The following is a 17,060-nucleotide window of genomic DNA, read 5'->3' as shown; positions in this document are numbered from 1 at the left end:
TTGTGGTTGGATAGGATTGGACCATGGATTGAGGTTGGATAGGATTGGATCATGGATTGAGGTTGGATAGGATTGGATCATGGATTGTGATTGGATAGGATTGGATCATGGATTGTGATTGGATAGGATTGGATCATGGATTGAGGTTGGATAGGATTGGATCATGGATTGAGGTTGGATAGGATTGGATCATGGATTGAGGTTGGATAGGATTGGATCATGGATTGTGGTTGGATAGGATTGGATCGTGGATTGTGGTTGGATAGGATTGGATCATGGTTTGAGGTTGGATAGGATTGGATCATGGATTGTGATTGGATAGGATTGGATCATGGATTGTGATTGGATAGGATTGGATCATGGATTGAGGTTGGATAGGATTGGATCATGGATTGTGATTGGATAGGATTGGATCATGGATTGTGATTGGATAGGATTGGATCATGGATTGAGGTTGGATAGGATTGGATCATGGATTGAGGTTGGATAGGATTGGATCATGGATTGTGATTGCATAGGATTGGATCATGGATTGTGATTGGATAGGATTGGATCATGGATTGAGGTTGGATAGGATTTGATCATGGATTGAGGTTGGATAGGATTGGATCATGGATTGAGGTTGGATAGGATTGGATCATGGATTGTGATTGGATAGGATTGGATCATGGATTGAGGTTGGATAGGATTGGATCATGGATTGAGGTTGGATAGGATTGGATCATGGTTTGAGGTTGAATAGGATTGGATCATGGATTGAGGTTGGATAGGATTGGATCATGGATTGTGATTGGATAGGATTGGATCATGGATTGAGGTTGGATAGGATTGGATCATGGATTGAGGTTGGATAGGATTGGATCATGGTTTGAGGTTGAATAGGATTGGATCATGGATTGAGGCAGGATAGGATTGGATCATGGATTGTGATTGGATAGGATTGGATCATGGTTTGAGGTTGGATAGGATTGGATCATGGATTGTGATTGGATAGGATTGGATCATGGATTGTGATTGGATAGGATTGGATCATGGATTGAGGTTGGATAGGATTGGATCATGGATTGTGATTGGATAGGATTGGATCATGGATTGTGATTGGATAGGATTGGATCATGGATTGAGGTTGGATAGGATTGGATCATGGATTGAGGTTGGATAGGATTGGATCATGGATTGAGGTTGGATAGGATTGGATCATGGATTGTGGTTGGATAGGATTGGATCGTGGATTGTGGTTGGATAGGATTGGATCATGGATTGAGGTTGGATAGGATTGGATCATGGATTGAGGTTGGATAGGATTGGATCATGGATTGTGATTGGATAGGATTGGACCATGGATTGAGGTTGGATAGGATTGGATCATGGATTGTGATTGGATAGGATTGGATCATGGATTGAGGTTGGATAGGATTGGATCATGGATTGTGGTTGGATAGGATTGGATCATGGATTGAGGTTGGATAGGATTGGATCATGGTTTGAGGTTGAATAGGATTGGATCATGGATTGAGGTTGGATAGGATTGGATCATGGATTGTGATTGGATAGGATTGGATCATGGATTGTGATTGGATAGGATTGGATCATGGATTGAGGTTGGATAGGATTGGATCATGGATTGTGATTGGATAGGATTGGATCATGGATTGTGATTGGATAGGATTGGATCATGGATTGAGGTTGGATAGGATTGGATCATGGATTGAGGTTGGATAGGATTGGATCATGGATTGAGGTTGGATAGGAGTGGATCATGGATTGAGGTTGGATAGGATTGGATCATGGATTGAGGTTGGATAGGATTGGATCATGGATTGAGGTTGGATAGGATTGGATCATGGATTGTGGTTGGATAGGATTGGATCGTGGATTGTGGTTGGATAGGATTGGACCATGGATTGAGGTTGGATAGGATTGGATCATGGATTGAGGCAGGATAGGATTGGATCATGGTTTGAGGTTGGATAGGATTGGATCATGGATTGTGATTGGATAGGATTGGATCATGGATTGTGATTGGATAGGATTGGATCATGGATTGAGGTTGGATAGGATTGGATCATGGATTGTGATTGGATAGGATTGGATCATGGATTGTGATTGGATAGGATTGGATCATGGATTGAGGTTGGATAGGATTGGATCATGGATTGAGGTTGGATAGGATTGGATCATGGATTGAGGTTGGATAGGATTGGATCATGGATTGTGATTGCATAGGATTGGATCATGGATTGTGATTGGATAGGATTGGATCATGGATTGAGGTTGGATAGGATTTGATCATGGATTGAGGTTGGATAGGATTGGATCATGGATCGAGGTTGGATAGGATTGGGTCATGGATTGAGGTTGGATAGGATTGGATCATGGATTGAGGTTGGATAGGATTGGATCATGGATTGTGATTGCATAGGATTGGATCATGGATTGTGATTGGATAGGATTGGATCATGGATTGAGGTTGGATAGGATTTGATCATGGATTGAGGTTGGATAGGATTGGATCATGGATCGAGGTTGGATAGGATTGGGTCATGGATTGAGGTTGGATAGGATTGGATCATGGATTGAGGCAGGATAGGATTGGATCATGGTTTGAGGTTGGATAGGATTGGATCATGGATTGTGATTGGATAGGATTGGATCATGGATTGTGATTGGATAGGATTGGATCATGGATTGAGGTTGGATAGGAGTGGATCATGGATTGAGGTTGGATAGGATTGGATCATGGATTGAGGTTGGATAGGATTGGATCATGGATTGTGGTTGGATAGGATTGGATCATGGATTGTGGTTGGATAGGATTGGATCATGGATTGAGGTTGGATAGGATTGGATCATGGTTTGAGGTTGAATAGGATTGGATCATGGATTGTGATTGCATAGGATTGGATCATGGATTGTGATTGGATAGGATTGGATCATGGATTGAGGTTGGATAGGATTTGATCATGGATTGAGGTTGGATAGGATTGGATCATGGATTGAGGTTGGATAGGATTGGATCATGGATTGTGATTGGATAGGATTGGATCATGGATTGAGGTTGGATAGGATTGGATCATGGATTGAGGTTGGATAGGATTGGATCATGGTTTGAGGTTGAATAGGATTGGATCATGGATTGAGGTTGGATAGGATTGGATCATGGATTGTGATTGGATAGGATTGGATCATGGATTGTGATTGGATAGGATTGGATCATGGATTGAGGTTGGATAGGATTGGATCATGGATTGAGGTTGGATAGGATTGGATCATGGTTTGAGGTTGAATAGGATTGGATCATGGATTGAGGCAGGATAGGATTGGATCATGGATTGTGATTGGATAGGATTGGATCATGGTTTGAGGTTGGATAGGATTGGATCATGGATTGTGATTGGATAGGATTGGATCATGGATTGTGATTGGATAGGATTGGATCATGGATTGAGGTTGGATAGGATTGGATCATGGATTGTGATTGGATAGGATTGGATCATGGATTGTGATTGGATAGGATTGGATCATGGATTGAGGTTGGATAGGATTGGATCATGGATTGAGGTTGGATAGGATTGGATCATGGATTGTGATTGGATAGGATTGGATCATGGATTGAGGTTGGATAGGATTGGATCATGGATTGAGGTTGGATAGGATTGGATCATGGATTGAGGTTGGATAGGATTGGATCATGGATTGAGGTTGGATAGGATTGGATCATGGATTGAGGTTGGATAGGATTGGATCATGGATTGTGGTTGGATAGGATTGGATCGTGGATTGTGGTTGGATAGGATTGGACCATGGATTGAGGTTGGATAGGATTGGATCATGGATTGTGATTGGATAGGATTGGATCATGGATTGAGGTTGGATAGGATTGGATCATGGATTGTGGTTGGATAGGATTGGATCATGGATTGAGGTTGGATAGGATTGGATCATGGTTTGAGGTTGAATAGGATTGGATCATGGATTGAGGTTGGATAGGATTGGATCATGGATTGTGATTGGATAGGATTGGACCATGGATTGTGATTGGATAGGATTGGATCATGGATTGAGGTTGGATAGGATTGGATCATGGATTGAGGTTGGATAGGATTGGATCATGGATTGAGGTTGGATAGGATTGGATCATGGATTGAGGTTGGATAGGAGTGGATCATGGATTGAGGTTGGATAGGATTGGATCATGGATTGAGGTTGGATAGGATTGGATCATGGATTGTGATTGGATAGGAGTGGATCATGGATTGAGGTTGGATAGGATTGGATCATGGATTGAGGTTGGATAGGATTGGATCATGGATTGTGGTTGGATAGGATTGGATCGTGGATTGTGGTTGGATAGGATTGGACCATGGATTGAGGTTGGATAGGATTGGATCATGGATTGAGGTTGGATAGGATTGGATCATGGATTGTGATTGGATAGGATTGGATCATGGTTTGAGGTTGGATAGGATTGGATCATGGATTGTGATTGGATAGGATTGGATCATGGATTGTGATTGGATAGGATTGGATCATGGATTGAGGTTGGATAGGATTGGATCATGGATTGTGATTGGATAGGATTGGATCATGGATTGAGGTTGGATAGGATTGGATCATGGATTGAGGTTGGATAGGATTGGATCATGGATTGAGGTTGGATAGGATTGGATCATGGATTGAGGTTGGATAGGATTGGATCATGGATTGTGATTGCATAGGATTGGATCATGGATTGTGATTGGATAGGATTGGATCATGGATTGAGGTTGGATAGGATTTGATCATGGATTGAGGTTGGATAGGATTGGATCATGGATCGAGGTTGGATAGGATTGGATCATGGATTGAGGTTGGATAGGATTGGATCATGGATTGAGGTTGGATAGGATTGGATCATGGATCGAGGTTGGATAGGATTGGGTCATGGATTGAGGTTGGATAGGATTGGATCATGGATTGAGGTTGGATAGGATTGGATCATGGATTGAGGTTGGATAGGATTGGATCATGGATTGTGATTGGATAGGATTGGATCATGGATTGTGATTGGATAGGATTGGATCATGGATTGAGGTTGGATAGGATTGGATCATGGATTGTGATTGGATAGGATTGGATCATGGATTGTGATTGGATAGGATTGGATCATGGATTGTGATTGGATAGGATTGGATCATGGATCGAGGTTGGATAGGATTGGGTCATGGATTGAGGTTGGATAGGATTGGATCATGGATTGAGGTTGGATAGGATTGGATCATGGATTGAGGTTGGATAGGATTGGATCATGGATTGAGGTTGGATAGGATTGGATCATGGTTTGAGGTTGAATAGGATTGGATCATGGATTGTGATTGGATAGGATTGGATCATGGATTGTGATTGGATAGGATTGGATCATGGATTGAGGTTGGATAGGATTGGATCATGGATTGTGATTGGATAGGATTGGATCATGGATTGTGATTGGATAGGATTGGATCATGGATTGAGGTTGGATAGGATTGAATCATGGATTGAGGTTGGATAGGATTGGATCATGGATTGTGATTGGATAGGATTGGATCATGGATTGAGGTTGGATAGGATTGGATCATGGATTGAGGTTGGATAGGATTGGATCATGGATTGAGGTTGGATAGGATTGGATCATGGATTGAGGTTGGATAGGATTGGATCATGGATTGAGGTTGGATAGGATTGGACCATGGATTGAGGTTGGATAGGATTGGATTATAAGAACATAAGAACATAAGAAATAGGAGCAGGAGTAGGCCAATCGGCCCCTCGAGCCTGCTCCACCATTCAATAAGATCATGGCTGATCTGGTCCTAACCTCAAATCTAAAATCATGTCCAATTTCCTGCCCGCTCCCCGTAACCCCTAATTCCCTTTACTTCTAGAAAACTGTCTATTTCTGTTTTAAATTTATTTAATGATGTAGCTTCCACAGCTTCCTGGGGCAGCAAATTCCACAGACCTACCACCCTCTGAGTGAAGAAGTTTCTCCTCATCTCAGTTTTGAAAGAGCATCCCCTTATCCTAAGATTATGCCCCCTCGTTCTAGTTTCACCCATCCTTGGGAACATCCTTACCGCATCCACCCGATCAAGCCCCTTCACAATCTTATATGTTTCAATAAGATCGCCTCTCATTCTTCTGAACTCCATTGAGTAGAGTCCCAATCTACTCAACCTCTCCTCATATGTCTGCCCTCTCATCCCCGGGATTAACCGAGTGAACCTTCTTTGTACTGCCTCGAGAGCAAGTATGTCGTTTCTTAAGTATGGACACCAAAACTGTATGCAGTATTCCAGGTGCGGTCTCACCGATACCTTATATAACTGCAGCAATACCTCCCTGTTTTTATATTCTATCCCCCTAGCAATAAAAGCCAACATTCCGTTGGCCTTCTTGATCACCTGCTGCACCTGCATACTAACTTTTTGATTTTCTTGCACTGGGACCCCCAGATCCCTTTGTACTGCAGTACTTTCCAGTTTCTCGCCATTGAGATAATAACTTGCTCTCCGATTTTTCCTGCCAAAGTGCATAACTTCACATTATCCAACATTGTATTGCATCTGCCAAATCTCCGCCCACTCACCCAGCCTGTCTATATCACCTTGTAGGTTTTTTATGTCCTCCTCACTCTCTACTTTCCCTCCCATCTTTGTATCATCCGCAAACTTTGATATGTTACACTCGGTCCCCTCCTCCAAATCGTTAATATAGATTGTAAAGAGTTGGGGACCCAGCACCGACCCCTGCGGAACACCACTGGCTACTGGTTGCCAGTCTCTGCTTCCTGTTAGATAACCAATCCTCCACCCATGCCAGAATATTACCCCCAATCCAGTGATTCTTTATCTTGAGCAATAATCTTTTATGTGGCACCTTGTCGAATGCCTTCTGGAAGTCTAAATACACTACATCCACTGGTTCCCCTTTATCCACTCTGTACGTTATATCCTCAAAGAACTCAAGCAAATTTGTCAGACATGACTTCCCCTTCGTAAAGCCATGCTGACTTTGTCCTATTAAATTATATTTATCCAAATGTTCCGCTACTGTCTCCTTAATAATAGACTCCAAAATTTTACCCACCACAGATGTTAGGCTAACTGGTCTATAATTTCCAGCCTTCTGCCTACTACCCTTATGGATTATGGATTGAGGTTTGATAGGATTGGATCATGGATTGAGGTTGGATAGGATTGGATCTTGGATTGAGGTTGGATAGGATTGGATCATGGTTTGAGGCAGGATAGGATTGGATCATGGATTGAGGTTGGATAGGATTGGATCATGGATTGAGGTTGGATAGGATTGAATCATGGATTGAGGTTGGATAGGATTGGATCATGGATTGAGGTTGGATAGGATTGGATCATGGATTGAGGTTGGATAGGATTGGATTATGGATTGAGGTTGGATAGGATTGGATTATGGATTGAGGTTGGATAGGATTGGATCATACAAACATACAAATTAGAGCAGGAGTAGGCCATTCGGCCCCTCGAGCTTGCTCTGCCATTTGTTAAGATCATGGCTGATCTGATTGTGACCTCAACCCTACTTTCCCGTCTACCTACTATAACCTTTGACTCCCTTGTTAATCAGGAATCTATCTAACTCAGCCTTAAAAATATTCAATGACCCTGCCTCCTCTGCTCTCTGAGGAAGGGAGTTCCACAGACTCACGACCCTCTGAGAGAAAAAAATTCTCCTCATCTCTGTCTTAAATGGGAGACTCCTTATTTTTAAACTGTGTCCCCCCGTTCTAGTCTCTCCCACAAGGGGAAACATCCTCTCAGCATCTGCCCCTTTAAGTCCTCTCAGGATCTTACATGTTTCAATAAGATCACCTCTCATTCTTCTAAACTCCATGTATACAGGCCCAACTTGTCCAACCTTTCCTCATAAGATAACCCCCTCATCCCAGGAATCAGTCGAGTGAACCTTCTCTGAACCGCCTCTAAAGCAATTATGTCCTTTCTTAAATAAAGAGACCAAAACTGCACACAGAATTCTAGATGTGGTCTCACCAATGCCCTGTGCAACTGTAGCAAAACATCTCGACTTTTATATTCCATTCCTCTTGCAATAAATGACAACATTCCATTTGCCTTCCTAATCACTTGCTGTACCTGCATACTAACTTTTTGTGATTCATGTACTAGGACACCCAGATCCCTCTGTACCTCAGAGTTCTGCATTCTCTCTCCATTTAAATAATATACTGCTTTTCTATTCCTCCTGCCAAAGTGGACAAGTTCACATTTTCCCACATGTCACATTTTTGCCCACTCACTTAACCTATCTATATCCCTTTGCAGACTCCTTTGTCCTCTTCACAACTTACTTTCCTACCTACATTTGTGTCATCAGCAAATTCAGCAACCGTACGTTCGGTCCCTTCATCCAAGTCATTGATATAGATTGTAAATAGTTGAGGCCCAAGCACTCCATTCGTTACATCTTGCCAACCTGAAAATGACCCATTTATGTTTCCTGTTAGCTAACCAATCCTTTATCCATGCTAATATGTTACCCCCTACACCATGAGCTCTTATTTTGTGTGGCACCTTGTCAAAAGCCTTCTGGAAATCCAAGTACACCACATCCACAGGATCCCCTTTATCCACGTTGCTTGTTACTTCCTCAAAGAACTCTAATAGATTAGTCAAACACAATTTCCCTTTCACAAAACCGTGTTGACTCTGCCTAGTTGCATTGAGATTTCTAAGTGCCCTGCTATAACCTCCTTAATAATATTCTAGCATTTTCCCTATGACAGATGTTAAGCTAACTGGCCTGTAGTTTCCTGCTTTCTGTCTCCCTGCTTTCTTGAATAGAGGAGTTACGTTCACTATTTTCCAATCTGATGGGACCCTTCCAGAATCTAGGGAATTTTGGAAAATTAATATAAATGCATCTACTATCTCTGCAGCCACTACTTTTAAGACCCTAGGATGAAGTCCATCAGGACCTGGGGACTTATCAGCTTTTAGTTCTAATAATTTTTTTAGAACCCTTTCCCAGGTGATTGTAAATGTTTTAAGTTCCTCCCTCCCTTTCACCTCTTGATTCACAATTATTTCTGGCATATTATTTGTATCCTCTACAGTGAAGATGGACACAAAATATCTGTTCAATTCATCTGCCATTTCCTTGTTCTCCATTATTAATTCCCCAGTCTCACTCTCTAGAGGACCAACGCTCACTTTATTTACTCTTTTCCTTTTTAAATACTTGTAGAAACTCTTACTATCTGTTTTTATATTTCTAGCTAGCTTTCTCTCGTACTCTAATTTCTCCCTATTTATTATTCTTTTAGTCATTCTCTGCTGTTTTTTATATTCTGTTCAATCTTCTGACCTGCCACTAATCTACGCGGAATTGTATGCTTTTTCTTTCAATTTGATACTAGTTAACCACGGATGATATGTCCTTCCCCTAGAGTCTCTCATTCTCACTGGAATATATCTTTGCTGAGTGTTATGAAATATCTCATTAAATGTCTGCCACTGCATCTCTACTGACCTATCACTTAACCTAATTTTCCAGTTCACTTTATCATGGATTGTGGTTGGATAGGATTGGACCATGGATTGTGGTTGGATAGGATTGGACCATGGATTGTGGTTGGATAGGATTGGATCATGGATTGTGGTTGGATAGGATTGGATCATGGATTGTGGTTGGATAGGATTGGATCATGGATTGAGGCAGGATAGGATTGGATCATGGATTGTGGTTGGATAGGATTGGATCATGGATTGTGGTTGGATAGGATTGGATCATGGATTGTGGTTGGATAGGAGTGGATCATGGATTGTGGTTGGATAGGATTGGATCGTGGATTGAGGTTGGATAGGATTGGATCATGGATTGTGGTTGGATAGGATTGGATCATGGATTGTGGTTGGATAGGATTGGATCGTGGATTGAGGTTGGATAGGATTGGATCATGGATTGTGGTTGGATAGGATTGGATCATGGATTGTGGTTGGATAGGATTGGATCATGGATTGTGGTTGGATAGGATTGGATCATGGTTTGAGGATGGATAGGATTGGATCATGGATTGTGGTTGCCTAGGATTGGGTCATGGATTGAGGTTGGATAGGATTTGATCATGGATTGAGGTTGGATAGGATTGGATCATGGATTGTGGTTGGATAGGATTGGGTCATGGATTGAGGATGGATAGGATTGGATCATGGATTGTGGTTGCCTAGGATTGGGTCATGGATTGAGGTTGGATAGGATTTGATCATGGATTGAGGTTGGATAGGATTGGATCATGGATTGTGGTTGGATAGGATTGGGTCATGGATTGTGGTTGGATAGGATTGGATCATGGATTGTGGTTGGATAGGATTGGATCATGGATTGTGGTTGGATAGGATTGGATCATGGATTGTGATTGGATAGGATTGGATCATGGATTGTGGTTGGATAGGATTGGATCATGGATTGAGGTTGGATAGGATTGGATCATGGATTGTGGTTGGATAGGATTGGATCATGGATTGAGGTTGGATAGGATTGGATCATGGATTGTGGTTGGATAGGATTGGGTCATGGATTGTGGTTGGATAGGATTGGATCATGGATTGTGGTTGGATAGGATTGGATCATGGATTGAGGTTGGATAGGATTGGATCATGGATTGTGGTTGGATAGGATTGGATCGTGGATTGAGGTTGGATAGGATTGGATCATGGATTGTGGTTGGATAGGATTGGATCATGGATTGTGGTTGGATAGGATTGGGTCATGGATTGTGGTTGCCTAGGATTGGGTCATGGATTGAGGATGGATAGGATTGGATCATGGATTGTGATTGGATAGGATTGGGTCATGGATTTACATAGGATTGGATCGTGGATTGAGGCAGGATAGGATTGGATCATGGATTGAGGATGGATAGGATTGGATCATGGATTGTGGTTGGATAGGATTGGATCATGGATTGAGGCAGGATAGGATTGGATCATGGATTGTGGTTGGATAGGATTGGATCATGGATTGAGGCAGGATAGGATTGGATCATGGATTGTGGTTGGATAGGATTGGATCATGGATTGAGGCAGGATAGGATTGGATCATGGATTGTGATTGGATAGGATTGGATCATGGATTGAGGCAGGATAGGATTGGATCATGGATTGTGATTGGATAGGATTGGATCATGGATTGAGGCAGGATAGGATTGGATCATGGATTGTGGTTGGATAGGATTGGATCATGGATTGAGGCAGGATAGGATTGGATCATGGATTGTGATTGGATAGGATTGGATCATGGATTGTGGTTGGATAGGATTGGATCATGGATTGAGGCAGGATAGGATTGGATCATGGATTGTGGTTGGATAGGATTGGATCATGGATTGAGGCAGGATAGGATTGGATCATGGATTGTGATTGGATAGGATTGGATCATGGATTGAGGCAGGATAGGATTGGATCATGGATTGTGGTTGGATAGGATTGGATCATGGATTGAGGCAGGATAGGATTGGATCATGGATTGTGATTGGATAGGATTGGATCATGGATTGTGGTTGGATAGGATTGGATCATGGATTGAGGCAGGATAGGATTGGATCATGGATTGTGATTGGATAGGATTGGATCATGGATTGAGGCAGGATAGGATTGGATCATGGATTGTGATTGGATAGGATTGGATCATGGATTGAGGCAGGATAGGATTGGATCATGGATTGTGGTTGGATAGGATTGGATCATGGATTGAGGCAGGATAGGATTGGATCATGGATTGTGATTGGATAGGATTGGATCATGGATTGTGGTTGGATAGGATTGGATCATGGATTGAGGCAGGATAGGATTGGATCATGGATTGTGGTTGGATAGGATTGGATCATGGATTGTGGTTGGATAGGATTGGATCATGGATTGAGGCAGGATAGGATTGGATCATGGATTGTGGTTGGATAGGAGTGGATCATGGATTGTGGTTGGATAGGATTGGATCATGGATTGAGGCAGGATAGGATTGGATCATGGATTGAGGTTGGATAGGAGTGGATCATGGATTGTGGTTGGATAGGATTGGATCATGGATTGAGGCAGGATAGGATTGGATCATGGATTGAGGCAGGATAGGATTGGATCATGGATTGAGGTTGGATAGGAGTGGATCATGGATTGTGGTTGGATAGGATTGGATCATGGATTGAGGCAGGATAGGATTGGATCATGGATTCGGTTGGATAGGATTGGATCATGGATTGAGGCAGGATAGGATTGGATCATGGATTGTGGTTGGATAGGATTGGGATACGGTTTTGCTGCAGCTGATGACTCATTGTAAGGCCCAAAGTTTTGATAAAGCCTCCCTGCACAACAGGAAGTGAGACTGAGCAGCTTATCTGAAACTGTGCAACAAGATAGAGAGAACGATAACGAGCTAAAATTGACAAGGGGGATTGGGTGCAATCAGTTTGGGCAGAAATAAACAAATTTTATGTTGTGTTGTCACCCCAATAGTTTTGAAGCTTGCAGATGTGTTATCTGCTCAGTCCTGTGGTCAAGGAGGGTGGAACAAGTGACTTTCTGGTAATTTCCATTACTGACCCAGAGAGGGCAAGAGACGGAAATGAATGATGTCACTGTCCAGTGTCGCTTTTTGAGAATGGCCACTTGGGCGATGTGCTGGAAGATGGACAGCCCCAAGAACCCCCGTGTTAAGTGACAGGGAGGGGGGAGTGGGTGAAGATGGACAAACAGGTAGATCAGTCATTGGTTACTCCCCCAACAGGGTAGAGTGACTAGGCAGGCTGCATAGAAGTTTTCCAAAAGGTCACTGATACTTGATGGATTAATGGAGCCCGTGAACATGGGATGTCTCCCAAGGACCGCTTTGAGGAATTGATGTTGTGGGGAAACATCCGGAAGAACTGGTTTTGGAAAAATCCAGGAGCCACGCCCCAGCATTTTAGCAACTAGCCAGAGAATAGAATGTAAACAGTGCTGATATGATGCCAACAGACAACTGGTTTTCCCAGTTGATCGTTCCTTGTCAGCCAGTAACCAGATTTTATCCATCGCTACGTGTTACTGCCGGGTTGATTCTTTCAGGTATCAACTCAGAACAGCCGGAAGGAAAATAGGAACAGGAGGAGGCCATTCAGCCCCTCAAGCCTGCTCCGCCTTTCAATTAGACAATGGCTAATTTGTACCTCAACCCCATTTGAGGTACTCTGCCGTAGGCCATATCCCTTGATACCCATACCCAACAAAAATCTATCGATTTCAGTCTTGAAAGCTCCAATTGACTCCCAGCATCCAAAGCCTTTTGGGAAAGAGAATTCCAGATTTCCACTACCCTTTATGTGAAAAAGTGCTTCCTGATTTCTCATCGAAACAGTCCTGGCTCTAATTTTAAGATTGTGCCCCCTTGTTCTGGATTTCCCCCCACCAGAGGAAATATTTTCTCCGTATCCACCCTATCCAATCCTTTAATCACCTTAAACACCTCAACCAGATTACTCCTCAATCTTCTAAACTCAAGGAAATACAAGCCAAGTTTATGCAACCTCTCCTCCTCATTAAACCCTCGAAGCCCCGGTATCATTCTGGTAAGAGTAAAACTCCCTCTACAGTGTCCCATCAAACAATCCTAGGGCAGCTACAGCATGGGTTAGATACAGAGTAAAGCTCCCTATACACTGTCCCATCAAACACTCCCAGGGCAGGTACTACACGGGTTAGATACAGAGTAAAGCTCACTCTACAGTGTCCCATCAAACAATCCTAGGGCAGCTACAGCATGGGTTAGATACAGAGTAAAGCTCCCTGTACACTGTCCCATCAAACACTCCCAGGGCAGGTACTACACGGGTTAGTTACAGAGTAAAGCTCACTCTACAGTGTCCCATCAAACAATCCTAGGGCAGCTACAGCATGGGTTAGATACAGAGTAAAGCTTCCTATACACTGTCCCATCAAACACTCCCAGGGCAGGTACTACATGGGTTAGATACAGAGTAAAGCTCACTCTACACTATCCCATCAAACACTCCGAGGGCAGGTACAGCACGGATTAGATACAGAATAAAGCTCCCTCGACACTGTTCCATCAAACACTCATAGGGCAGGTACTACACGGGTTAGATACAGAGTAAAGCTCACTCTACACTGTCCCATCAAACACTCCGAGGGCAGGTACAGCACGGATTAGATACAGAATAAAGCTCCCTTTGCACTGTCCCATCAAACACTCCAACGGTGGGTACTGCACGGGTTAGATACAGAATAAAGCTGTCTCTACACTGTCCCATCAAACACTCCCAGGGCAGGTACAGCACGGGTTAGATACAGAGCAAAGCTCCCTGTACACTGTCCCATCAAACACTCCCAGGGCAGGTACTACACGGGTTAGATACAGAGTAAAGCTCACTCTACAGTGTCCCATCAAACAATCCTAGGGCAGCTACAGCATGGGTTAGATACAGAGTAAAGCTCCCTATACACTGTCCCATCAAACACTCCCAGGGCAGGTACTACATGGGTTAGATACAGAGTAAAGCTCACTCTACACTATCCCATCAAACACTCCGAGGGCAGGTACAGCACGGATTAGATACAGAATAAAGCTCCCTCGACACTGTTCCATCAAACACTCATAGGGCAGGTACTACACGGGTTAGATACAGAGTAAAGCTCACTCTACACTGTCCCATCAAACACTCCGAGGGCAGGTACAGCACGGATTAGATACAGAATAAAGCTCCCTTTGCACTGTCCCATCAAACACTCCAACGGTGGGTACTGCATGGGTTAGATACAGAATAAAGCTCTCTCTACACTGTCCCATCAAACACTCCCAGGGCAGGTACAGCACGGGTTAGATACAGAGCAAAGCTCCCTCTACACTGTCCCATCAAACACTCCCAGGGCAGGTACAGCACGGGTTAGATACAGAGTAAAGCTCCCTCTACACTTGCTCCATCAAACATTCACAGGGCAGGTTCCTTCATTGTCGCTGGGTCAAAGTCCTTGAACTCTCTACCGAACTGCATTGTGGACTGCAGGGGCAACTAGGGATGATTTACTTCTGGTGTCAGCTCACAAATCACCAGATTAATTGAATTCAATTTCCACGGTGAGATTTGAACTTACCACCTCCGGCAGTGACTGCTGGACTACCTTCACTGCTCCTCCCCTCACCCTACAACCCTTCACCCAGCCTCCCCTCTCCCTCCTCGTCCTGCCTTCCCTTGCCCAGCCTCCTCTCGCCCCACCTCCCCTCTCCCTACCTCCTTTCGCCCAGCCTCCCCTCTCCCCCCTCACCCAGCCTTCTCTCGCATAGCCTTACCCCTCCACCCTTGCCCCACCTCCCCTCGCCCCGCCTCCTCTCGCCCAGCCTCCCCTCACCCAGCCTCCTCTCACGTAGCCTCACCTCTCCACCCTTGCCCCACCTCCCCTCACCCCGCCTCCTCTCGCTCAGCCTCCCCCCTCCCCCCCTCACCCTGCTTCCTCTCACCCAACCTTCCCTTGCCCCACCTCCCCTCTCCCAGCCTCCCATCTCCCCCCTCACTCAGGCTCCCCTCTCCCCCCTCGCCCCATCTCCCCTCGCCCAGCCTCCGCTGACCACTTTGTGCCCATCTCTGCGTGGCGCCTGGGGACCTTTGAATACATGTTGTGAAAGTGGCCTAAGCATTATACGTGCAGCACACCCTGTGTTCCTAGCATTAACAAGAAACAGGCCAGCTTGGGTTAAAGAAGGTGGTGCTAATCAAAGCTTCAAACAACTGTTTCTATAACAGACCGGGGCAGTGCTCAATTCCCTCACAGTGCGTGATTGAGCCCCCTCCAGGGAATGCTGGGAGATGGCTACCGGCTAGGGAGGAGGAAAGGGGAAAACCTGGCACTGGTTGTCCATAGCAACGAGGCCTTGTCAGCAGTTGGAGACCATTTCTCCTGCCCTGGAGGTTGTGTTTTTTTAATGAGGTACTTTTTCTTTGGAGAGTGCTGTGCACAAATGTCGAGTTGAAGGATTACAGAAGTTGTTTCTTGGAGGTGCTCTTGTCTTTCAGCCCCCTTCCTCTCCCCCTCCAACCGCCCTCTGAAAACCCCCTCTCCATGCACCTCAATCATGTCAAGAAGCGAGGCCCAAACACGTTCTATCTTCCCTCTAATTTTCTCCCCTCCCCTCCCATCTGGTCCCTCGCCTAAGTGGCCAGTCTTCACAGGCGAGTGCACGCACGCAATGAGTCTCAGCAGGCTATTCGACTGTGGGGGGCTAACTCCCATCCCATATCTAACCCCAAATCCATTTCTCCATTGAATATAGCGCTGTTGTTCGATGTGGTGGCTGACACAGCCTCTTGGGTTTCTGGTGTTATGGAGGGTAGGATGCACTGAGGATTTCACTCAAAACCATGTGCGGTAAGCTTCCCACCCCTCCCTGGCTCGGTTGATAAATGTGGCAGCCGGAGTGTCACTGAACCAACAAGCCCACGCAGGCCCCAGGTTCCATCCCCGCTCTGTGTTGAGATGGCTGATCTCAGCTGGGATTGGTGAGGCGGGCGGCGGGGGTGGGGGGAGGGGGGATGACAATCAGCCTCAGTGTTCCCTAAGTGATGTAGGGAGGAAATCAGCCTGGGCTTCCGCTCCTGATCCCCGTCCAGCGACCTGTGCTGGAAAATACGCCTGGTGTACATGGACATCGGGTGAGGGCAGGATCAGGGCCTGGCTTTGATCCTGCACCCCATGGTCCCATACCCTGTCAGGCACTCACTGTTTTGGATGAGGCCTAGAGTCATAGAAAGCTAAGGCACAGAAGGAGGCCATTTGGCCCATCGTATCCGTGTTGGCTGAAAAAGAGCTATCCAACTTAATCCTACTTTCCAGCACTTGGTCCGGAGCCCAGTAGGTTACGGCATTTCAAGGAGTGGAACCGTACCCCAGTAAGGGACATTGTGGAAGAGTAGGGGGGTTCAGAGGGGGATGGAAGATACCCATGAATTTACTCCGCAGCGTATAGGGCGCTTTAAGAGAAACCAAAATGGCATCATT

At 44.7% G+C, this 17,060-nt stretch overlaps 1 protein-coding gene across 4 annotated transcripts in view; it reads left to right on the top strand.

Moving 5' to 3' along the window:
- LOC137306816 (IQ motif and SEC7 domain-containing protein 1-like) overlaps window positions 1-17,060 on the top strand; it is a 98,646-nt gene that overhangs the window by 25,207 nt on the left and 56,379 nt on the right. The window lies entirely within an intron of this gene.

This window comes from Heptranchias perlo, chromosome 45 (assembly GCF_035084215.1).
Source record: "Heptranchias perlo isolate sHepPer1 chromosome 45, sHepPer1.hap1, whole genome shotgun sequence".
NCBI classification, from domain to species: domain Eukaryota; kingdom Metazoa; phylum Chordata; class Chondrichthyes; order Hexanchiformes; family Hexanchidae; genus Heptranchias; species Heptranchias perlo.
The sequence above is the reverse complement of the archived record's forward strand: the minus strand, read 5'-3'. Positions and strand labels throughout refer to the sequence as shown.